This window comes from Chiloscyllium plagiosum, unplaced genomic scaffold (assembly GCF_037043375.1).
Source record: "Chiloscyllium plagiosum isolate Xiang-an unplaced genomic scaffold, Cpla_swu_hap1 HiC_scaffold_44, whole genome shotgun sequence".
In the NCBI taxonomy this organism is placed as follows: Eukaryota; Metazoa; Chordata; class Chondrichthyes; order Orectolobiformes; family Hemiscylliidae; genus Chiloscyllium; species Chiloscyllium plagiosum.
In genome coordinates, this window is record NW_028270182.1 from 50,511,702 (window position 1) to 50,537,580 (window position 25,879).

Sequence of the window (25,879 nt, forward strand, 5' to 3'; positions counted from 1 at the left end):
ATAGCTCTTATAATCTGTGTCTTGAAGAATAAACGCTATGCTTACGCTCCCCTTTGCTTTCTCAACTTGTGTATTAATCTGTCCAGTCACATTGAGGGATATGTGGAGAAGCTCCCTCTGAGCTCCCTAATGTGCTGCCATTCACTGAGTACTCCCCTGTCTGCTTCCTTCTTCCAAAGTGCATCACCTCATATTTATCAGGGTTGCATTCCATATGCTATTGATCTGTCCGTCTGACCATTCCATCTGTATCTTCCTGTAATATAAGACCACCCTACTCACTGCCAACCACCCGGTCAATCATTGTATCGAACACAAACTTAGTTATTACACTCTCCCCACCCCTAGTCCAAATTCACAGATGCTCCATTTATAAATACCACAAAATTTAAGGTTACAGTTCACACAACACCAGGCTATAGTCCAACAGGTTTATTCGGAGGCACTAGCTTTCGAAGCGCTGCTCCTTCATCAGGTAGTTGTGCGATTTGAAAGCTCGTGCCTCCGAATAAACCTGATGTTGTGTGATTTTTAACTTTGTCCACCCCAGTCAAGCACTGACATTTTCGAATCATAAATAATAAGGGACATAACATTGATCCCTATGTTGCACCATTATACACCAGCCTCCAGTCACACCAACAGGCTTCTACCATCACCCTCTGACTCCTACCACTCAAGTTGATTTAGATGCAACTTGGCAAGTCACTAATGACTCACAGCTATTCCTGGTTATTCTGTTCTACTTGACACACTTGTTGAATACCTGGGGATTCTCCCTCAACTTGCCCTGTCAGCAGGTTTCCATGCCCCTGTATTAGTTAGTCCTCTCCGAGTAAAGAATTTCCTCCTTATTGCAGTCTTAAATGGCCTGTCCCTTATCCTGCCATTATTTGCCTTAAATGTAGACTAGACAGCCAGAAAAAAAATCATGTTTAATTCCACCTTGTCATATGTTTAGTGAATTTTCTAAATTTCACTGCGATCACCTCTCATTCTTTGAAACCCTAGAGAACATAGGCCGAGTTTCTGCATCAGACAATCTCGCCATCTGAAGGACGAATCTGAAGAATGTCCATTGCACTTCCTCTGTGGTCACAATGTATTCTTTCTCAGATTAGGTCACCAAAACTGTACACAATACTCCAGGTACAGGCTCACCAATACACTATGAAACTACTTCACCATTTTATTGCATCGTTATTCTGATTCCTTTCATTGAAGGTGAACCCAACTTTAAATTTCCACTTACGTATATTCTTCTAAACATTCTTCAAAAATTCCGAAGTTATGAAGTATGATTTCCTTTTAGAAATGTATTCTAATTCTCTCTAATGTTGCTGTTAATTTCTAAATATCCAATATCGCATCCTGTCCCAAAGCTTCCAAACGTTTCTCTACAGATGTCAAGTTAATTCGTCTGCATTTCTTAACACTATCGCTTTTTCCCTTTCTAGATGTCTGGAACGATTCCATTCATCGAGTAGAAAGCGAGGACTGCAGATGCTTGAGGTCAGAGCTGAAAATGTGTTGCTCGAAAAGCGCAGCAGGTCAGGCAGCATCCAAAGAGCAGGAGAATCGACGTTTTGGGCATGAGCCCTTCCTCAGGAATGAAGAAGGGCTCATACCCGAAACGTCGATTCTCCTGCTTTTTGGATCCTGCGTGACCTGCTGCGCTTTTCCAGCAACACATTTTTAGCTCCGTTCCATTCATCTACCTACCATGCTTGGATCTCGTTTATTACCTTCCATTTACCTGAACTGGCTTTCCAGCCTCGATGGAATGTACAGGAAAATAAACGAGAGTTATCGACAGTGCAATTAACACATCTATTGCTGATTTATTTCTGACACTTTGAAATGAATAACATCTGTTTCAGTCGACATGGCAAGCTCCATCCAGCTCCATGTTCAAGTATTATATTGTTACTGATATGAATTGACTTTGGGTCTTTAGTTCCACAAGTCCTATATGATCAAGTGGTATTTCTGGGTGATTTTCTGGATCTTCCTCTATGAAGACAGATACAAAATAACTGGTTATTTTATTGGCCATTTCCCTGTTCTCCAGAATAACCTCTCATCTCCCGATTACAAATTTCCACATTTGACATTGCTTCTATTTTGTTTCCTTTGACATACATATGTAGATTTATGTACTCTTTGTGTTCCTGTTTGTTTGCATGCATGTTCGCTTTTTAATTTCCTCATCAGTTTCATGGCCCTCCTTTTCTGGGTTGTAAATTTCTGACATTTCTCAGGTTTCTGGAATTCTTCTGAAGTCACTTCTTATGATTAATATAATCTTTAATTTGTTGTATTAACCATCATTAAATCACTTTCTCAGTCTTGGGTGTTTTTACCATAAAGAAATTGACTTTTGTTTCAGACTTTGCAGTATTTCTATTAAGCAGATATATCCAAGAACATTTCAAGAGGACAGAAAAGAGATTGTGGGAGCCTGGCTGATATTTTGACATCATCACAGGCCATGGGTAAGGTCCCGGACGACTGGAGGACAGGAAATGTTGTGCCCTTATTCAAGAAGGGTTACAAAGAAAAACCTGGGATCGATAGCCCAGTAAACCGAACATCTGTAGTTGGTCAGGTACTTGAGAAGATTCTGAGAGATAAGATAAACATACATTTGGAAAGGCAGGGTATGATTAGGAGCAGTCAGCACGGCTTTGTGTATTGGAGATCATTGCTGAAAAATTTATTAGAGTTTTTTGATGAAAGGTGACCAGCAGCATTGACGAAGGCAGGGTGATATATGTAGTCCAATTGATTTTAGTAAGGCCTTCAGTAAGTGTTCTCATTGTACGGTGCTCTGGAAGGTTAGATTGCATGGAATTGAGTGGGAACAGGGCAAATTAGATTCAAAATTACCTTGATGGTAAGAAGCAGAGAGTTCTAGTGGAAGGATGCGTGTCGGACAGGAGGCCTCAGTGTTCGGTGCTGGGACCATTACTGTTTGCTTTATGTGTAAGGATTTAGATTTTAGTGTACAATGCATGATTAATAAGATTGTAGATGACAATAAATAACGTGGTATCGTGGACAGTGAGGAAGGTTGTCAGACATTGCAGCAGGACCTTGATCAGCTGAGGAAGTGTGCTAAGAAATGGCAAATGGAGTTGAATGTGGACAAATGTGAGTTCTTGCATCTTGCAAAGTCAATTCAAGGTCTGGGTTTCATGGTGAATGGTTGGGCCTTAAGGGTTGTAGTAGAACAGCCAGTCCCTGGAATTCAGGTGCACGATTCTCTGAATGTTGATTCAGAGATAGACAGGACATTGAGGAAGGTTTTTGGCACACTGGCCTTCATCAGTCAGGGCACTGAATATCGAAGATGGGGAGTTATGTTTCGGTTATGCAGCATACTGGTGAGACCATACTTGTAGCATTATGTTCAGTTTTGTTCACTTTGTTAAGGGAAGGGTGTTATTAAACTGGAAAGTCTGCAGAGGAAATTTACAAGGATGTTGCCAAGGACTCGATTGTCTGGGTTTTAAGGAGAGGTTTGACAAGCTAGGACATTTTATTTTAGAGTTAAAGAGACTGAAGGAGGATCTCATGGAAGTGGATAAGATCATGGGAGGCATGGATAGAGTCAATGCACTCAGTTTTTTTCCCCTATGTTGAACAATTCCGGACTAGAGGGCATCAGTTTAAGGTCAGAGGAGAAAGAATAAAAGGGAATATGAGAGGCAACTTTGTTTACACAGTTGTGGTATGCATACGGAATGGGCTGCCAGCGGAAATGGTTGAGGCACGTACATTAACAATATTTAACAGGCATTTGGACAAATACATGGACAGGAAAAGTTTAGAAGGATACCGGGAAATAGCAGGGAAATGTGTAAGTGTGAATGGACATTTTGTTCAGAATGGACCACTTTGGGCCGAAGGGCTTGCCTCTATGCCCTAGGACTCTGTGACTGGAACAGCCATTGCTTGTCTCTCACTGAATATTATATTGTACTTTTCCAATCTACTGGAGATAACTTGACCCTCTAGCCTCCAGGCTTCCACGATGCTTGACTGTAATGTTCAAAATTTCTATATTGCATGTAGATGGTATGTAAAATACAACATATTATTGTTCCAATTTCTCAAAGCTGCTTCAGAACAAGGTTAGTAATTAGTCTTTCTGACCACACAACACCAAATCCAAAATAACCTGCTCTCTAGTTTGGTTCACAACATACTCTTCAACCCACCTGATACACACTTAAGGAATATATTTTTCACAACACGAGTAGTCACTTAGTTAACGCAGTTTTGGTACAACTTGATGCCATCTAGTATTACTGTAACACCCACGATTATATGTTACTCATCAACAGGATGAGAGCATCGCTGGATAACCAGCATTTATTGGCCATGCCAGAGGGCAGTTAAGATTCAAGAGCATTGCCTTGGGTCCGAAGTCACATGCAGGCCAGACCTGGTAAGGACAGCAGTTTCCTTCCCTTAAGGAAATCAATGACCCAGATGAGATTTTCCAACAATCAACAATGGATTCCTGGTAATCATAAATCCTTGATTCCAGATACATATTGAATTCAAATTCCACCATCTGCCATGACAGAATTTAAACTTGGGTAGTCAGAACATTCCCTGGGTCTCTGGGTTAAGAGCCCAGCGATAATACCACGAGGCCATTGTTTCCCCTTGCATATACTTGCATATCCAATTTCCAGAGCATATGATGCAAAATATTTGCACGACAGTTTTGGTTTCGAAATGTAATGCACCAAAGTTTTCTTCTCCTTGCTATTTGTAAGATCCGCCCAAACTGATTCTGTGGGATCTGAGGGACAGTATCTGTGGCGTTGTTAGTGATAGGCTTGGACAAGACATACAGGGAGACTCGCCTAGACGCTGGGATGATATGAAGAATTGGTCAGCAATACAGGACAAGGATTAATATCCTCCCCGCTCTGTCAGGATAAGTGTTAGTATATTCTCTCTGCTCCCTCACACTCGCTGTATATCTGTTATAGCACCTACCCCACGAACAAGGTTCACACTGTCTCTCCAAATAAGGCTCAAGCATGATCACTCTCACGATTGAATTCAGCACCTTCCTTCCCCCACTTTTTCTGTCACAGACACAATAGCCGTGCAGACTAATAACACGGCGTGGATTCAACACTATGGACAGACTCCATCCTGACACCTCACCCTTCCCCCCTCCACCTACACCAGCACTAACAGCAGGGCCACCCACTGCCACCCTCACTCCTTCTCTCCCCTTCTCCCATTCCATGAGAAACAGCCTGGAATAGGACAGAAAGTGCCAAGCCAAGTGGTGGAGTTCCTGACTTCCATTTCCTGATCCCCCCACCCTGACATGTTGGGAGGAAACTGGTAGGAGCCAGAAAGGACCAGGACGCCTTGTGTGGAGATTCTGAAACATCTCCATCCCACCAACCGATAAGGAGCAATATTCAGTAAAGAGCAATTCTCAATTTAAACCCACTGACAGTTCCAACCTCATCTCTCTCACTCACAAAAGAACAGATACCCCATTTCACAGAGATGCAGGAATTGAAATACACAGAAGTATTGGTAAGCACCCCAATATACTAACTATCACAATGCATACAGGGAGATAGGCAGACACACACAGAGAAGCACACAGAGATATATACAGTCACACACAAATAGACAGAAACACAGATATAATCACACAGGTTGATACACAGACAGAAAGACGTAGTCACAAAAATACACAGATAACAAGCACATTGACACAGACACACACATACATATACACACAGAAAGAGCCAGACACTAGTGTCATTAAGACACAAATAAATAAGTTTTTGATTTATAAGGAGATCAAGAACTCTAGGGAGAAGGTAGTAGAATCATGTTGAGAAACATATAAGAAATGATTGAATAGCATGTCTAATTCTGTTCCTATCTTTAATGCTTATGTGGTGTTATGCTAGCAGGTATTCTCTTCCTGAGACAGCAGCAGAAGCTGGGTTACATATATATTTGATTAGAAAGAGTCAGTGGTATTGTGGAACAGAGTTGGAGGGCGGAATGGTTTCTGTCTATTCCGAGTTATTGTATCCTTCTATCCGAAAATAACAGAGTAGTTGTTATGGAGGACTTTAACTTTGCAAATATTGACTGGAAACGCTAAAGTTCAATTACTTTATATGGGTCAGCTTTTGTCCAATGGTTTCCTGACACAGTATGTAGATAGCCCAACAAGGGGCGAGGCCAAATTGGAAGAGGTACTGGGTAATGAACCAGACCAGGTATTGGATTTGGAGGTAGATGAACACTTGGCTGATAGTGACCACAATTCAGTTACGCTTACCTTAGCGATAGAAAGAGACAGGTGTGTATACCGCAGGGCAAGTGTTATAGCTGGGGGAAAGACAAATATGATGCGATCAGGAAACGTTTTAGGATGCATAGGATGGGGAAGGAAACTGCAGGGGATAGGCACAATTCAAATGTGCATCTTTTACAAACAACAGCTACTGTGTGTCCTTGATAAGTTTATACATGTCAGGAAAGAAGGAAGTGGTCGAGTGAGGCTGCTGTGGTTTACTGAAGAAGTTGAATCTCTTGTCAAGAGGAAGAAGGAGGCTTATGCAAAGATGAAAAGTGAAGGCTCAGTTCGGAAGCTTGAGAGTTACAAGTTAGCCTGGAAGGACTTAAAGAAAGAGCTAATAGCCAGGAGAGAGGATGAGAAATCTTTGGCAAGTAGGATCGAGGAAAGTCCTCAAGCTTTCTATCAGTATGTCGAGAATGACCAAATTAAGATTAGGGCCAATCAAGGATAGTAGTGTGAAGTTGTGTGTGTCGTCCAAAGAGATAGAACAGGTACTAAATAAATATTTAAATCAGTATTCACACTGGAAAGACAATGCTATCGAGGCCTATATGGAGTAAAGGCTGTTAGACTAGATGGGATTGAGGTTCGTAAGGAAGAGATGTTAGCAATTCTGGAGAATGTTAAAATAGATAAGTCCCCTGGGCCAGATGCGATTAATCCTAGGATTCTCTGAGAAGTTAGAGATGTGGTTACACAACATTGGTTCGAAACTTTACATCACCAATGTCTACAGGAATAGAGCCAGAAGACTGGAGGACAGCAAATGTCCCCTTGTTCAAGAAATGGAGAAGAGACAACCCTGGTAATTATATACCAGGCTTTCTTTGGTTAAGGGTAAAGTGTTGGAAAGGATTATAAGAGATAAGATTTATTATCATCTAGAAAGGAATCATTTGTTTAGTGATAGTCAACAAGGTTTTGTGAAGGGTATGTCATGCCTCACAAATCTTACTGAGTTCATTGAGAAGGTGACCAAACAGGTGGATGAGGATAAAGTGGGGTATATGGATTTCAGTAAAACGTTTTTATGTCCGCCATGTTAGCGTAATGCAGAAAATATGGAGAGTGTCGCGTTGGAAAAGCAGAACAGATGAGGCAGCGTCCAAGAATTAGGAGAGTCGATGTTTCATTTGTAAGCCCTTCATCAGGAATCAGTGTTCTGGTCCCCAGCATCTGAAGTCTTCACTTTCTCCTAGCTCATCGGATGCTGCATGACCTGCTGTGCTATTCCAGCAGCACACTTCCGACTCTGATCTCAAACATCTGTAGTCCTTACTTTCTCCCAGAAAATACGGAGACGTCGGATTGAGAGTGATTTAGTGGTTTGGATCAGAAATTGGCTCACTGAAAGCAGACAGAGGATGGTAGTTGATGGGGAATGTTCATCCTCAAGTTCAGTCGATAGTGGTATACTGTAAAAATCTGTTTGGGGGCAACTGTTGTTTGTTTTTTTGAAAATGACCTTAATGAGCGAATGGAAGGATGATTTTGTAAATTTACGGTTCGCAGTAAGGTCGGTGGAGCTGTGGGCAGTGCTGAAGGATGTTGCAGGTACTGAGCTGTAATGTTCTATGTTCATGGACCTACAATGGGCTGAATAGCTTCCTCTGCGATGTAACAATTCTGAGGTACTCTGACCCACAATAAAAACTTTAGATGCCTGGAGAAACAAGCTTGTCCAGTAAAGATGTCCAGCAAACATCCATTATCTCTTCCTGTTCTTTGATATGCAGCGGCCTCAAAATATCTGTCCAAACAAAATAGATTGATTCAAATTCAAGCAGTCAGGAGGATGTTCACACGAGGGGATGACCATCAGAAGTTTTAATTAATAACAAGATTTCAGAATAACACAAATAATAAAACAATATCACAGAAGCATAATAATTGGCAGCAAAGTAAAACTTACAGTTGCAAATAGTTCCAAGTTCAACATTGTGTTCAGTTTTGGTCAACTTGCTCTCGGAAGGATGGTATTAAACTGGAACATTACAAGGATGTTGCCAGGACTCAAGGGTCTGAGTCATAGGGAGAGTATGGATAAGCTGGGACATTTCTCTTTAGCGCGCAGCAGCCAGGGGCTGCACGAAGTGCTTCGTGAGGCTAGTCATGGCCCACATCACTTCCAGTCTCCCAGCCTGCCTCAATCCCCTACAATTTTCCTACCAGTGGAATGTGTCCATTGCGGGTGTCATATCCCTGGAATATCTGGACAACAAGGACACCCACGTCAGATTCCTGCTCATTGATTCTTGGTTCACCTTCAACACCATTATTCCCTTCAGACTGATCACAAAACCCCCTGACCGTATTCTCGGCTCCGCCCTCTGAAATTGGATCCTCAGCTTTATGACCCACAGTGCACAATCAGTGAAAATAGGTAAGTGTGTCTCTTCCATGATAACATTCAACACTGAAATCCCAAAGGATGTGTCCTATGCCCCCTACTATACTCCCTATACACCCACGACTGTATTGCCAAGTTTTGAACGAATGGCGTCTACATGTTCACTGATGACACCATCATATTAGGATAGATATGTAATGATGGCAAGTCAAAATACAGAACGGAAATAGAGGACTTTGTGATGTGCTGCACTGAGACCAACTTTTCTTTCAACATCGGCAGAACTAACCAACTGATCAATTACTTCAGAAAGAAAGGAGGAGAACATGCCGCCATCTACATCAATGGAACTGAAGTTGAAATGGTGGACAACATTAAGATCCTCGGAGTGAAGACAACCGATAGCCTGTCATGGACTTCCCATGTAGATGTGACAGTCGAGATGACACAACAACCTCTCTTCGTTCTCCGGCAGCTCAGGACATTTGTCATGTCCACCAGGACTCTCACCACTTTCTACAAATGCACCACTGAGAGTATACCATCTGGTTGCATAATGGCCTGGAGAGGCAACAGCCCAACCCAGGACAGTAAGAGAAATGACAGAAGGTTGTGTGCACAGCCCACACCATGAAGGAAGCCATCCTCCCGTCCATTGACTCCATTTACATGACAACCAAAGACCCATTGGTCTCTGGATCACAAACAATCTCATCTATCAGGCAGACAGTACAGAAGCTTAAACACTCAAACCAGCGGCTCAACAAGAGCATCTTCCCAACCATTATTAAACTGAGGAATGGAATCTCTGACTTCAAATAGTGCTGATCTTAATCATGTTGATCTTGCCTACAGCATGCCATGTGTGGTGTAGCCTGTTGGGCTCAGTCTGTTTTTAGTTTACCCTCTGATCTGTATGTCCTTGCTTATTGTAGGACGAGATTCCCCAGCTAGGGACAAAGACTCTGGAGGCAGAGAGGACACAGGCAGGGAGTCGACTTTAATTCAAGCAAAAATAGGTTATTGCAGGGAGAGTACCAAAGGATCTTCCCTAAATCTGGCGTTAACATAAGAAGACAATGGTTTCTTTAATCCTCAGCTCAGATCAGAAGAGGGATGCTGCTCCAAGTTACCTTGAGCTGTGGGGTGGTGGGAACCTCTTGGTTTTCACCTGGTGGAGGGTGGCCTTTACCAGTCACCTCAGAGGGTTCGTCGTTTCCTGTTTGGGAGGTTTTGCCCTCCTTTCTCCCCGCAGCGCTCTGTTTCTTCTTTGGTGATGACCTTCCTTGAGCCCACCATTCATTAGATTAGATTCCCTACAGTGTGGAAACAGGTCCTTCGACCCAACAAGTCCACACCGACCCGCCGAAGCGCAACCCACCCAGACCCATCCCCCTACATCTAACACTATGGGCAAATTAGCATATCTAATTCACCTAACCTGCAAATTTTTGGATGGTGGGAGGAAACTGGAGCATCCAGAGGAAACCCACGCACAGAGATTCGCCTGAGATGGGAATTGAACACGGGTCTCTGTGAGCCGCACCGCTGTGAGGCAACAGTGCTAACCACTGTGCTACTGTACCGCCCATATTCACCATCCGAAGAGCTACATGTATCCTCACCGTGCAGCTGCCGTTTCCCACTTGGCTAGGAGGTTTTGGTGGCCTGGCACATTTTCGTCCTCCTGTTTTTATAAGAATCCACTCCTCTCCCTCCTTGGTTCCCTCCTCCTCCATTGCCTCCATCTGACCTGTAGAAGCTGGGATCGGCTGCTGTACCTACCCGTTGGCTACTGTCTGCTCCTCTCCAGCCAGTCCTTCCTTCTGGGTGCCACCAGACACCGTTCCCTTGCTGGTTTGTGGTGCTTTGCTGATCTTTTGCCGTCCACCTCTGGCCATCTGTGCATTGGTGGCGGACGCTCGTCTTGGGCAGGCCGTGTCCACGTGGTACGCCTCTCCACACAGATTGCAGTTCTTGGCCTCTTTGCATTCCTTGGTCGGGTGACCCTCCTGCTTGCAGTTCCGACAGTCAGCCGCAATGTGGCCTGACATACCACAGATTTGGCACACTTCTGGCTCTGCTTCGTTTGTCATGTACATTTTGCTCCCTCCGATTGCAAAGCTGGAGGGTGGGTAGAAGATGTTCCCATGGCATCGATCCTCAGGGTTACCCTGACCTGCCGCTTGCTGGTCCAGATTCTGAAAGGGTCAACCACATCAGTGCTTTCTGCCTCAACCTGGAGGTATCTTCTCAAGAAAATGAGGACATCAGCTGCTGGAAAATGGGGGCTGTACAAATGAATCGTAACAACCCAATTGTTCTGCTCAGGACGCACACACAACAGCTGACGAGATGGAGAACAGAGGCTCCCCTTCCTTCTCCTTGAGGACCTTCTGGAGCTGCTCGCACTGCTTCACTTTCCTGAAGGTCACATCGAAATAGCCTGCCCCAGGAAATTCCTACATGCAGCACACATCGGCTGCTTCACTTCAGCAGCACCCGAGCAAAATCTTCTTCACTAACAACATCCGATTGACAGATGTACGATCCTCCACCTTCTTCACAGTCACCCTGTGTTGCGAATGTCCTGGTCTGGGCTGCGGGCGGCAGCTGAGGTCATAGTTCCGAGCTTGGCTGGTACCTGAATTGGCGTGAGGCCAAAGCGAGCATGAAGATCCACCAAGAGCAGGGCAGCACAACCAAGGATCCTCCAACCTGCAATCACGATACAGCGATGATCTCGACTAGTTGTGATGACTGGAAACTCGACACCCGTCCTGTTATGAACAGACACTTGATCTTAGCCAAAAGGGACTCTATTAAAAATCTTGCTGAAAATCCAAGTTCAGTTCCTCTGCTGCTTTTCTGTAATTAATTTACCAGTCAATTTCTCAAATATGTTTCCCATTTTATCAATGTGTGCTGTTTTTTTCTCTGCCCATTACTTTCAGTTCCAATAATTTCTTCAAATTAGTTTATTTACTAATTTAATCCTATAAACTTTTCTCCTCAGTCTCAGATTTTCTCATATTGCTGGGAAGGCTTTGTGTATGCCTTTTTCTGTGAATACAGAAGTGAAGTAGTTGATTCATGTTTCTCTGTTTACCATTCTCCATTCCCTGGTTTCAGACTGTAAGGAAGCTGATACTTTGACTAAAAAGAACAGCTGTTGTCTATTCACCTTGTCCATGCCTCTTGTAACCTTAAGCCTGAATTCCTTACCCACTTAACTTTCCCTGCTCCAATGGAAACAACCCGAGCTTATCCATCCCCTCTCCATAGATCATAGGATTCATCCCAGGGAACATCTCAGTGGATCTCCTTTGCAACTGATCCAATACAACCATATCCTTCCTGTAATGTGGCTCCCAGAACTGCACACAGTATTTAATTTGGCCTTACCAAAGTGCTATATACCTCTTATAATCTTTGGGTCAACGAACAAAGGCTACATCTACGGTCCTGCTTAACTCAACAATGATCATATCCAGTCACGTTCAAGGATGTGTAGAGAAGCACCCTCTGAACTTTCGAGTGTGCAGCCATTCATTGAATTCGCCCCTATCTAGTTCCATCCTCCAAAGTGCATCACCTCATATTTATCAGGGTTACATTCCATCTGCCATTTATCATTTCCATCAGACCAATCCACCAGTATCTTCCTGTAACATAAGACCATCCTCCTCACGACCAACCACCCCGTCAATCTTTGTTTCCAACACTGAATTGCTTGTCACACTCCCCCCACCACCCCCCACCCCCCACCACATCACATTCACATCACTTATGAATACCACAAATAATGAGGGATACAGCACTGATCTCTGCGGTACACCAGGGGACATTGTTCTCCAGTCACACAAACAGCCTTCTACCACGAAATTGAGTTTGGATGCAACTTGAAAAGTCACTAATAGGTCCTACCTGTTCCCTGGTTATTCTGCTCCAGGTGACATACCTGTTGAATATCTGGGGATTCACCCTAATCTTGCCCTGCCAGCATGTTTGCATGGCCCTACATGTGTCAGTCCCCTGCGAGTGAAGAATTTCCTCCTTATTGCGGTCTCAAGTAGCCTGTCCCTTCTCCTGCCATTATTTGCCTCAAGTGTAGAGTAGACAGCCAGAGAAACATTCTGTTCGTTTCCACCTTTCCACATGTTTGGTAGATTTTCGAAATTTCATTGTTTTCATCTCTCGTTCTTTGAAACTGGGGAGGTCACAAGACAAGTTCCCCCATCAGAAAATCTTGTCATCTGAGGGGTTAATCTGAGAATGTCCATTGAACGCCCTCTGTGATCAAGACACTCTTTCTTAGATTGGTTACCAACACTGTACACAATTTTCCAAGTATACTCTCACCAACACTCTGTCCAACTGCTTAATGATGTCTTTACATCTATATTCAGATTCCCTTAAACGAAGGCCATAATAACTTTAATTTCCAATTACATGTATTCTTCCAAATATGATTCACGTTAATTGCATTTACGAACTCACTGTGTGACTTCTTACAGGAAGACTTCTTAAAATCCAAATACACGACTTCCACAGGTTATTCATTGTCTATGCTGCAAGAAACAACTTCAAACAATTCCGAAGTTTGTCGGGTATGATTTCTCTGTCAGAAGTACATAGTCATTCTCTGCAATTTTGCTGTTCATTTCTAAATATCGCATATTATATAGTAGATTCCAACTGTTTCCCTACAGATGTCAAATTAATTGGTTTGCAGTCATCTGCATTATCTTTTCTTGCCTGCGTATATAGTTGGATCATGTTTACTGCCTTCCAGTTATCTACAATGGCGTATGGCCTTTGAAGGATCTACAGGAAATTAAAAGACAGTCATCGACAGTTCAATTAATATGCAGTTTTATTTCTGACATTTTGATATGAAGTGTATCTGGCCCATCAGACTTAGCAATAGTCAACCTAGCTACACTTTCAAATACTACGTTGTTGCTGATACGAATTGACTTTATGTCTTTAGTTCCACAGGTCCCATGTGATCACTTGCTATACCTCGGAGATTTCCTGGAGCTTTTTCCATGAAGACAGATGCAACGTAGCTGGCTAGTTTTTCTGCCATTTCGTTTTTCCGCACGATAAATTTTCCTATATCATACAAATTTCCATATTTGACCTTGCTTTTGTTTTCTTTGGTATATGGATCATAGATGTAAGCAGTCTTTGTGTTTCCTGTTTGTTTGTATTCATGTTCTTTTTTGATTTCCTGAACACTTTCTTCGTCCTTATTATCGGATAAGTAAATCTCTCAGAATGTTGAGGTTTGTACAATATCTGCAATTCTTCTGAAGCTGCTTCCTTTGATTTAATGCAATCTTTAATTTCTTACATTAGCGAACATTGAGTCACCTTCCCTTTTATTTGATGTTTGTAACTTAGTGATATGTACATATATTTTAGACATTGTAGTATTTCAATCAATAACAACCATTATTTGGCTTACACTAAATGTCATATTGTATTTTTCCAATTCAGTTGACCCTCTCATCCCCGGGCTTCCATGATATTTGAGTGCAAAGTTCAAATATTGTATATTGCATGCAGACGCCGTGTAAAATGCAACATATTAGTGTTACGATTCCTCAAAAGCTGCTTAAGAGCAAGGTTATTAATTACTCCTTGTGACCACACAACACCATGCCTGAAATTACCTGCTCTCTAGTTTGATTCCCAACATACTCTTCAACCTACCTCATATACGAAATTTATTTTTCACAGCATTACCAATCATTTTGTGAACGCAGTTTAGATGCAATTTTAGATCATCCAGTATAACTGCAACACCGACAATATTTGCATATCTAATTTCCAGAGAGTAGGATGCTCAAAATTTGCACAGAAGTTTTGGTTTAGATATGTAAGGCACCAATGTATGTTCCTCCTTGTTGTTTACAAGATCGACGCAAACTGATTCTCAAGAAGCTGAGGGATGTGGTCTGTGGTGTTATTAGTGATAGACGTGGACAAGTCATTGGGGAGGCTTACCCCGACGCTGAGATGATCCGAAGAAATGCCCATCAATACAGGACAAGCAGCAATAACCTTCGCCGCTCGGCCAGGACAAGTGTCTCCGTATTCTCTCTACTCCCTTACACTCACTGCATATCTATTGTATTCCAGATGAAGGGCTTTTGCCTGAACCGTCGATTTTCCTGCTTCTCGGATGCTGCCTGACCTGCTGTGCTTTTCCAGCACCACTCTGATGTAAATCTTGTTTGCAGCATCTACAGTCCTCACCTTTGCCATATCTGTTATAGCACCTACCCCCGAACAAGGCTCTTGCTCCACCACTCTTTCTATTGCATGCAACACACTCTTTCCTTCACTCTCGCTGTCACTGAAAGCAAATTGAGTTTGAATCTATAGCTTTGCCAACAACGAACAGTAAGACGGTTCAAAAATGCGGACATTTTGAAAGTTGGAGAGAGAGCAGATGCCATCGAGTTAGAAGAAGCTGTGGATCAACCATCTTGCTCTGCAAGACATTAGGAAATACTCTCTATCAAAGATATTTATTCATATAAAACTCATGCACGGTAAACAGAAATATGACGATCCAGGGAATTCAACAGCCAGAAGAGTGACGTCACAGAGGATGCCTGTAGATGTGTGGCTTTGAAATTAAGTTGATGAAATCTTCATAAGTTTCTTATTGAAACAGCATAATTTTATTGAGTTGGAGGCAGATAATCAGCAGTTATGGGGGGCATTGGATTTGTGAATAGTTGTGTAATGTTCAATTTTAGAGTTAAAAAATAAATTGAGATTATTTTCTTTAAATAGTGAAATGCGGGAGTTCTCTGTCACTCATATTCTAATAGATTACGAGGTGTGGTGAGTTTTCCTGGGTGTTTGCTTTAATTAACAGAGGGGTTCATCGCCATGTTATAACACTTGCAAAGACCAACAGAGAGGAACCAAAAAATAAATTAGGAGTGAGAAATTAAATATGAGAGTAAGTAAGCCAATCATGTAAAGAAAGTGTGTAAGAGCTTGTTTCGATAGATAAATGACAAGCGAGAGGCAAAAATGGGCATTCCATCACGAAAAATTGACACTAGAAAGATAGTAGTGTGGAAGAAGGAAACGGCTGAGGAGCTGAATAATTACTTCGTGTCAGTCTTCACAGTGGAAGACAAGAGTAATACCCTAAAAATTGAAAAGAGTGAGTGGACAGAGTTAGGTATAGTGGCCTTCACCAAGGAGAAAGTGCTGGAAAAAACTGAATGGCCTGAAGGTAAGTAAATCATCTGGACCAGATGGACTCCAATCCAGAGTTCTAAGGCAGATAGCTGATGACACAGTGAAGGCATTGGTAGTGATCTTTCAGGAGTCGTGCAAACCAGAGAGATTCCCAGAGGACTGGCAAATCTCTAACGTGATACCCCTGTTTAAAAAGGGAGTAAAGCAAAATACGGATACTTACAGAATGACTAATCTAAACTTGGCTGTGTGTAAGATCCTGGAATCCATTGTATTTCTGAATACTTGGAGGTGGATGGTAAAGTAGGACAAAGTTAGCATGTTTTCATCAAGGGGAGATCATGCCTGGAAAATCTGCTAGAAAACCTTCAGGACGTAATGAGCAGCTTTGAACATGGAAAGCCAATGGATGCCATCCATCTGGACTTCCAGAAGGTCATTACAATGTGCCGACAGGAGGCTACTGAGTAAGGCAAGGGTCAATTGTGTTAGAGGGAAGGTGCTAGAATGGGTAGAAGTTTGGCTGTCTGGCAGGAAGCAAACAATGTCGATAAAAGTGTCCTTCACAGGTTGACAGTCGGTGACAAGTGGTGTTCCATAAGGCCCAGTGTAGAGACCACAACTTTTCACTTTATGCATGAACGATCCTGATGAAGGAACTGAAGGCATTCTGGCTACATTTGAAGATGATACAATGATAGGGAAAGGGACAGCTAACGTCGAAGAGACAGGAAGGCTCAGGAATGAGTTGGACAGGTTAGGATAATGGGCAAAGAAGTGTAGATGGAGTACAAAGTTGGTAATTGGGGGAACATGCACTTTAGTAGGAATATAACATGGTCTACTTTCTTAATGGGGAGAAAGCTCAGACATCTGGAGTGCAAAGGGACTTCGGAGTTCTACTGCAGGATTCTCTCAACGTAACCTTGCAGGTTGAGTCAGAAGTTAGGAAGGTAAATGCAATGATGGCATTTATTCTGAAAGGATTTGAATGTAAAAGCAGGGACGTACGTCTGAGGCTCTATAAGGCTCTTGTCAGATCATATTTGGAGTATTGTGCGCTGTTTTGAGCCCCATATCTCAGGAAGGATGTGCTGGCCTTGGCAGGCGTTCAGAGGAGGTTCACGAGAATAGCCCCAGGAATGAAAAAGCTTAACATATGAGAACGTTTGAGGTCTCTGGGTCTGTTTCGGATGGAGTTCAGAGGGATGTGGGTTGATCTAATTGAAACATACAGAGTACTGAATGGCCTGGACAGTGTGGATGTTGAGAAGATTTACATTGGTAGGAGACTCTACGACCCAAGGACACAGCCTTAGAGTAAAGGGAATACCTTTTAGAATGGAAATATGGAGAAATGTCTTCAGCCAGAGAGTGCAGAATCTATGGAATTCATTTTCACAGAAGGCAGTGGATGTTAGGTCATTGAGTATATTTAAAACAGAGATAGAAAGGTTCTTGAGTATCAAAAGGATCAAGGGTTACAGGGAGAAAGCAGGACAATGTGGTTGAGAAACCTGTCAGCCATAATTGAATAGTGGATCAGACTCGATGGGCTGAATGGCCTAACTTCTGTTCCTATATCCGATTATCTTATGGTCGTAAGCCGCAGCCGATTGCTAACTCTCTATCACTTTGACCCTCCTGACAGCAAAGTGCGAGAGTCAAAAATACCTGAGTCATCTTTACCAAACATGGAGGATTCCTGCTGCGGATTCATGGGAATCGCTCCACTGCTTGAAGGAAAGGAAATTCTGCCAAATCCAACTGTTCCAGGAAGAAGTCTCATACCTGCAGTTTGTTTGAGTAGAATAATATCGGAGACAGAATAGCAGTTGGGACACATTATCACTTTTCCATTTGATATGAGTTCAACTACTATGAAACTCTGGAAACCTTTCCTTATTCTTTTTCGTCTTAAGACATGTGCGTTCGTGTATGTGTCTGTACGTGTGTGACTCTGTGTCTCACATTTGTCGGGAAAATGACCAGTGGAGTAGAGGGGATGGTTAATGAAACAGTGACCCTCCAACGGTGGTCGGAGCAGGAATGAGAATTTCTCACTGGGCTGTTCAAATGGTAATTCTATTCCCCCGAAGCTTCATCCCAAGATGGCAGCTCAACACCACCACTTCTTTCGTAATTCGACATGGTCCATAAATGTTGGCCTATCAACAACAGCCACATTCCATGAACAAATCAAAAATGATAAACGGCAGCAGAATTAATTGGATAGGAAGAAGACTGATAGATAAATGCCTGGTGCCTTCCAGAATTGTGCTGCCTGTGCACTTTGACTTTGTGCAGTTTCCTAGTATTGTTTAGGTGTTTGCATTTATTCAAAGTTGAGTTTATTCAACATTTGACAGGCGTGAATGGAGGAAAATTGTGGACAAATCGAAAAGTGCTGCGGAGACCACAATCAGATCAGCCATGACCTTACTGTCTGTTCGAGCAATGACAAAGTGTCGAATTACCCACTCCTGCACCTCAGTCCTAATTCCTATGTTCCACTCATTCCTTACAACCACTCTGAATAGGAGCAGATAGAGACCACTTGCTCCAAATACCTGGTCCGCAGTAACACAGGATACCATTCATTCATCAACACTGCGTGGTTTGGTGTGGGTTGGAAAATGTGATGGAAATCCAGGCTGGTTACGAAAGAGGCCTCCCATCTCTTTACAGAATGTCTCCTTTCTGCAACTGGGCTTTCATTTGTTGGTCATGTTGTAGACCCAGATTCGCTGTGAATATCTGGCCCATATCACTCCCAGGGATGGCTCACCGAATACATGTCTCTCACTGTCCTCAACATTCAATAACAGCTCTTCCAGGGAAATTACAACCATTCACTTTCCAAAGACAGAATATGAGAACATAAGAAGCAGGAGTAGGTAATTCAGATGTTCACGGCATTGTATGCCATCATGTCTGACTTACTGTTGGTATTAACGCCTTTTTAAAGCCCAATTCTTCACACCCCTCAGCTCACTGACAGGTCAAAAATCCAACTATCCAATCTTGAAATACTTGCAGTCATCTCGCCCCCCTAACTTTCTAGACCTGAGAATTGCTGACATTCACTACCCTCTGTGAGAAGAAAATATTCTCCAGACAGACACCATCTTATTAACCTTTACAAAAGGGATTAACTGATCTGCTCAGATATGAGGGATTGAGCCGGATATCAAGGCAGGATTTGATTGCTGATTTTAATCCTCAGAAACACTTTAATATCCAGAATCATGCATCCCGAGTAAAATAAAAAAATACAAGTCTGGTGAAATTCCTTTACACTGTCTCTGTTGCAATGAGATAATTCCTTTTTAAAGGAGAGAAGATCTATCCACAGTATCCCAAATACTGCCTCAACAACAATTTCAGTGATGATCATAATAATTCCTTTCCCTCACTTACCGGTCTCCATTTCTTTATTATGACATAAAACCCCATTCCGACTCTATGCACTGCCACTGACGCGGAATTTAAACGTTTGTTACATCTGAATGTCAGCATTAGTAAAGCCAGCACCAGAGGTGCCCGTGGAGATGACCATCACGCTTGGGGAGAGACTCAGTCAGAACGATTGCACTTGAAATGGGGAATAGTCACCTACCCGAATGGAAATGAAGTGTAGGAATAAGGAAAACAGGCACAGGAAGGGAGCTAACTTTATTTTTGTTCTTCTCTCACGGGATGTGGGCAGCCCTGGCCAGGCCAGCATGTTATATGGATCTTGAACTGAGTGACTGGTTCAGCTGTTCCACAGGACAATAAAGAGTAAAACACATTGTTGTGAGTTTGCACAGACCTGACTGGGGAAGGATAACCCATTGATTTCTTTGAAGGATATGATGCAAGAAGATGGGCTTTTTCTCATAAATGATGATAGTTTCATTTCAATTACATTAATTTCCTTCATGAGATATCAACAGATTATTATTCTGTGCCTCTAGATTATGTGCAATGACTAAAGCAGCATGCAGTTCTTTGCCTGTCTGACTGATTTTGTACAGTGAACAAGTTCAACATACTCAAGCGCAATTATTCTGTCATTAACATGTGGTTAGAAGGGACTTGAAAACTTGTGTCCAGCTTTAACAAAGGCACAATTGATGGTTTATTCAGAAGATGCACTGAGGCGGAGGAGGAGACGGGGATATCATGATGGTGGTATTGGACAGGATTAGTGAGTGGGGAGGATATGGAAATGTACATCTGTGCAGGGTTAGAAGGATTATGGAGTTTGAGAACAGTCTGGTTCCTCCTCGCATATTGGTGAGTAATTTGTCATGAATAATTTTCTCGTTATAATTTGTGTGAAATGGAATTGCATTAGAATTGAAAATGTTGACGTCTACCTTTCTAAATTTTAAATAATATGGGCAGCAATTCAGTTTAACCTGGCTTAATGAACAGATAGAATGACTTACCAGGAACACCAACTATAGCGAGGAGGGCATAGTAACCAGCTTGAATAACCAGCAGAAAATTATAGATCCACCAAACTAATAATATTCCAGGCTTGGAAATCCAGTAAAGACCATAAAATAAACTCCTGTCCATTGTTGGAACATTCCAGTCTAATGTTCTCAGATTATGATCTCTCCTCCCCCTCTCTCTGGAGCAGCTTATCCCTGTTAGTGCTGTCGGTGAGCTCCTGCTCATACTATGGGATAACACATTGAACCAAATCCTTAATTAATAGAAGATGCAAATCCTCCTATGACACATTTAGGATCCACGGAGACTGACATCAAAAACATTCGCTGAACTAATAGTTCCAGTTAACCCGTTTCAATTCAATACTATCTTATTAAAATTCAAAATAACGATTAATATTTACACATTCTGATACGGATATGTGAGGGTGACTGAGGGAGCGAATGTTGGGGCTTGTAGGTCAATTCAATTCAATCTGCCTTGGATATGGGAGTAATACTGAAGATTTATTGGAACATGAATATGCTTCCCTGTTTATAAATGGAAGCATGCGTCCTGTACCTGCTGCTCAGGCATTACAGTATCAATAAAACATTGAGAGAACTTCTATCATCCATGATCTTGAAGAAAATGTCTCTTAGACTGTGTGCGTTTACAACAGACAACGATATTATGGTACCTAAGAGACAATGGGGACTGCAGATGCTGGAGAATTCAGTGTAGATAAAGTGTGATAATGGAAAAGGCACGGCTGGTCAGCCAACAACCGAGGAGCAAGAGAGTTATCTTTTCAGTCAGGACTCTTCTTCATGTCTGGGGAGGGGGAAGACGGTTGAGAGAAAATGGGTGGTGGGGTGAGGCTGGGGAAAGGTAGGCGATACGTGGACGAAGGTGGAAGGTGATCGTGATAGGTCGATGGGGAGTGGGAAGCGGTCGGTGGGAAGGAACATGGACACGTAGATCAATTCGACAGGGCGTACCTGAGTCGGAGAGATGGATTTGGGATCTGGATGGGTGAGGGTGGTTTGGAAACCCGTCAATTCAATCTTCATGCCTTGTGTTTGCAGGCTCCAGAGGCAGAAGATGAAGTATTCATGGTAACAATCTGGTAAATCTCTTCCCAACCCTCTCCAGTTTAATAATATCCCTCCTATAACATAACGACTATAATTGCACACAGTACAGCAGAAGAGGCTTCATCAATGTCCTGCACAACCTCAGCATGACTTCTCAACTTCTAATGTCAAAGGTCTGAGCAATGAAGTATCCTTAAACACCCTGCAGCACAAACGTTAAAGAATTACACCTGCGCCCCGGGTCCCTCTTTTCTACATAACTACCAAAGTCCAGCATTATTTGTACAAGCACTCCCCTTGTTTGATTTACCAAAATGCAATGCATCACATGTATCCAAGTTAAACTCCATGTGTCACACATCAGCCGAGTGAGTGATATTATTACCCCCTCTACATTCCCCATTCGGATTAAAACGACACCCCCCTCTCCAGTAGGTCCACAAATAACTGTCTTGACTTTCCCAAAGAAGCAGAGCTTGGTTTGCTTTGCGCAGGCAGAGGGAGGAGTGGGTAAGGAGAAGCTGGATAGTGAATAGGTATCTTGTATGACGTCATGATTTTAGGAAGAGGGAAGCCACATGTTAGAGATTTGAAATAGTGACCGGTGATTTGGGACATTGTGCTCGTTCCTCGTCTCTGGTGTTCAGTATTGATATCTACTCGAGATCCTTCATAGTACAGAGTGTGTTTGCAGGATTTCTTTCTCTGATATAGCAGACGACTGTTAACAGCCATTTAAACCGGTAAGCATAGCCAAGCAATTGAAGATGTTAATAGTTTATCTCAATAGCACAGCGAAGGCAATCAACATCCTATAGTTGAGGCTAATAACTTGCACTTCTTTTCAATGAGGAATGCCCACTGTATAATTTTGGTAATGTTAACCAGAATTTAATAAATCCATATACTTAAAATAAGACATAAAATCTGGGCATGGTTTAGGCCTTGTGTAGTGGGTGGTGCCCAGGTTTCGGAGCCGGAACTCTGAAATCGATTCCAGTCCATCAACGTATGGTAGTGCACCTGTCTCTGGAGAAGGTGGTGTGTATTACTATCCTGTGGAGGTGTATCACAGCATGTTACAACAGGCTGATGAACAAACACACAGGAGCATAATGTTGCAGCTTTAGGGGCTAATGCTGAATGATGGTAATGTCCCTATCACAGTGCCGAAAATTTTAGTTTAAAATCCCACAGAGCTGATTCATAATATGTCTGAACAAGTTGATTAAACTTTTTTGGAATCGTGTCATGATGGAGACGGAAGGGGTCCGATTAATGAATGTGAGAATTTAGATCCAGGATGACTGAAAGCACAGCCAATCGTCTTCATCAGAGTTACATTTGCACTTTCGAGAGGTTTATAAAAATATGAAGGGCATGGGTAGGGTATGGTCAAGGTTTCATCCCCCCAAGGTAGGAGAGACTAAAACTAGAAGGCATAGGTTTAAGTTGGGAAGAGAAAGATTTGAAAGACAATGGAGTGCAACTTTTTTTTCCTGCAGAGGATGGCGCTTGTATGTAATAGGCTGGCAGAGGAACTGTTGGAGGCTGGAGCAATTAGAGCATTTAAAAGGCAACTGGTGGCTATATGATTAGTGAGATATGGATGTAATGCTGGCAAACGGGACTGGATTAATTTAGAATCGTTGGATGGGATGAACGTGTTGCAGGTTCTCTTTCCCTGTTGTACATGTCTATGAATCATTGATTTAATTAATGAAGATCACTTTGCAATCTTCAATTGTTCTCCATTATGCAAACACTGTCCACTATTCACCCAAACCTGTTGTCATCCGCATGTCAAGCGATGATCACACTTTTGCCTGTGGATCATCGCTGTTCACAGGCTTCCAGTTCAAAAAGCAACCATTCACGACCACCCTGTCTTCTGCCATTAAACAGATATAAACAGAAACACACACAAACACGCACACACAATCACAAAAACACAACCACACAATCATCCATATAGAGACACAGACACAAAAATGTATTTAAGACAAGGATGGTAAAGTTGGATTAAAACAACGGTCAAGAGTTACAATGAGAAGGCAGGAGAATTATGTTGAGAAACACACCGGACCGTATCAAACAGCAAAGTAGACTTGATGGGCCAAATGGCCTAATTCCAATTTCCTATGCTCTGTAGACTTAAGGTGTCAGGATTATTTTCCCAAGAGTGCAGTAGAAGCTAAGTTAGATAAGAACTTGACTGAACAGTCAATGGGACTGTGGGATAGATTTGAGTGGCTGAGTGGTCTATGTTTGTTCCTATTTGCTGTGCCCTTGTTTCTGAAAAGAGGAGATGACTTGACGTTGTTCCTTTCTCCTTTGGACTACGCGACCTGTGGTGTTCTCATCCCCTGGGAACAGTGAAGTCTGGGTCATTGAGGATATTCAAGGCCGACCTTGACTGAACTTTGATGGACAGGGGAGTCAATGTTTATTGGGAACAGACAGGAAAGGAGGTGGTCAGCTACAATCAGACCAGCCATCATGTTTCTAAATCGAGCAGCAGGCTGGAGGGGCCGAATAGCCAACTGCTGTTCCTATCTCACACGTTGTTCAGTTGAATGGGAGATAAAGATCCCATTCAGTCAGTCAGCATCGTAACAATGCAGCAGGGGAAGTCCATAATACACCAAAATGGGGTTAGACAGGAATAGAACGAAGTATTCAACTCATTTCAGTAAATTACACAGCAAAGGAGGATGACACATAACCATCCCAGGCTGTTATGCAGGGACAGGGGTACCTTGGGTGGCGTCAGGAAATACAGAGTAGAGATCATTACTCATTTTGTGTTTGGAAAGCTGTAACTAGTGGAATCCTTCAGGGATATGTGTGAGGTTATCAACAAATTACAATCCATACCAATGAATTGGATGAAAGGGAAGGAGCTCAGTTTGCTCATGCACCAGGATAGTCATTCATTAAGATGTCAAATGGAGACAGATCGTCTCTTATGGGATACAGACATGGAAGGGCTGCGCGTCTGCAATGGGTTACAGACAGGTGGAGGGCTGATCATCTGCAATGGCATAGAGACAGGGAAGGGCAGTGCATCTACAATGGGATACAGACAGTGGAGGGAAGACCGTCTGCAATGGGAAACAGACAAGGGAGGTTAGGGCATCTGCAGTGGATTACAGATGGGGGAACGGCAAAGCGTCTGCAATGGGATACAGATGAGGGGAGATAGAGCATCTGCAATGGGATACAGACAGGGGGAGGCAGAGCGACTGCAATGGAATACAGACATTAGAGAGCAGAGCGTCTGGAATGGGATATAGAGAGGAGTTGGGAATCGAGTCTGCAATGGGATGCGGGCAGAGAGAGGGCAGAGAGTCTGCAATGGGATCTCGACAGAGGGAGAGCAGAGTCTGTCACGGGATACAGAAAGTGGGAGTGCAGAACGTCTGCAACGGGACACAAACTGGGGGAGGTCAGAGCATCAAGCAATGGCATGCAGACAGAGGACAGTTGTAATCAAACCTTCAGCAGAAAAATAACAGTACAATACAGATGTGATGGGAATTTTCTGACTTGGGGAAAAAGACAAAATAGCAGAAAATTATTTAAGTGCAAGGAGAATGCAGTACTCAGTGGTACAGAGGGACTTGTGTGTCTTAGTACATGACTCACATCAAATTACTCTGAAGATGCAGCAAGTTATTTGGAAGGTAAATGGAATGATTCTGTTTCGTGAAAGGGGGATTGGGTATGATCTTAGCGATGTTTTTCTGCATTGCTGAGATTACATCTGATATATTATGTGTAGTTATAATTGTCTAAACTGGAAAAAAAGACAAAATTGCTTTCAAAACCTTTCAAAGATGTTTCTCTTTACTCATTCTTGGGATGAAGGCACTACTTTATGAAGAATTAACAGTTCAGCCTGAGAATGATGGTTGTTTTATTGACCATGTAAAATCTTGAGAAGAGTGTCGTTGGTGAATACCGGATGGATATATCTTCTTGTGTGGGAGAATAAAACTGGGGAAATAATTTAACAAAACGTCAGGTTCAAAGGAAAGGTCATTGGACAGAAAGATTGAACTCTGATTTCTCCTCATACATGCTGCAAGACAGGCTGAAGGTTTACAGAAATCTCTGTATTTGTTTAAGAATAAAACATATGCATCTTAACACAGATATTGGGAAGTCATGAAATGCTTAATTTTACACTATACAGGCACATATTAACAAATAGGGCCATTTATTGTTAATGAATGGATTCTGTGTGCAACAGCAGCAATAATGCACTGACCTGGAGTCGAGAATGTGATGGAGTCATATAGTTCGGGCAATGTTCAATGAGAGCTCACATTGTCCAGTTTGGGCCCTGATAACGTAACTGATTTAACTTACAGATAGAAAAGTGCAGCCAATCTGTGAAGTCACAGT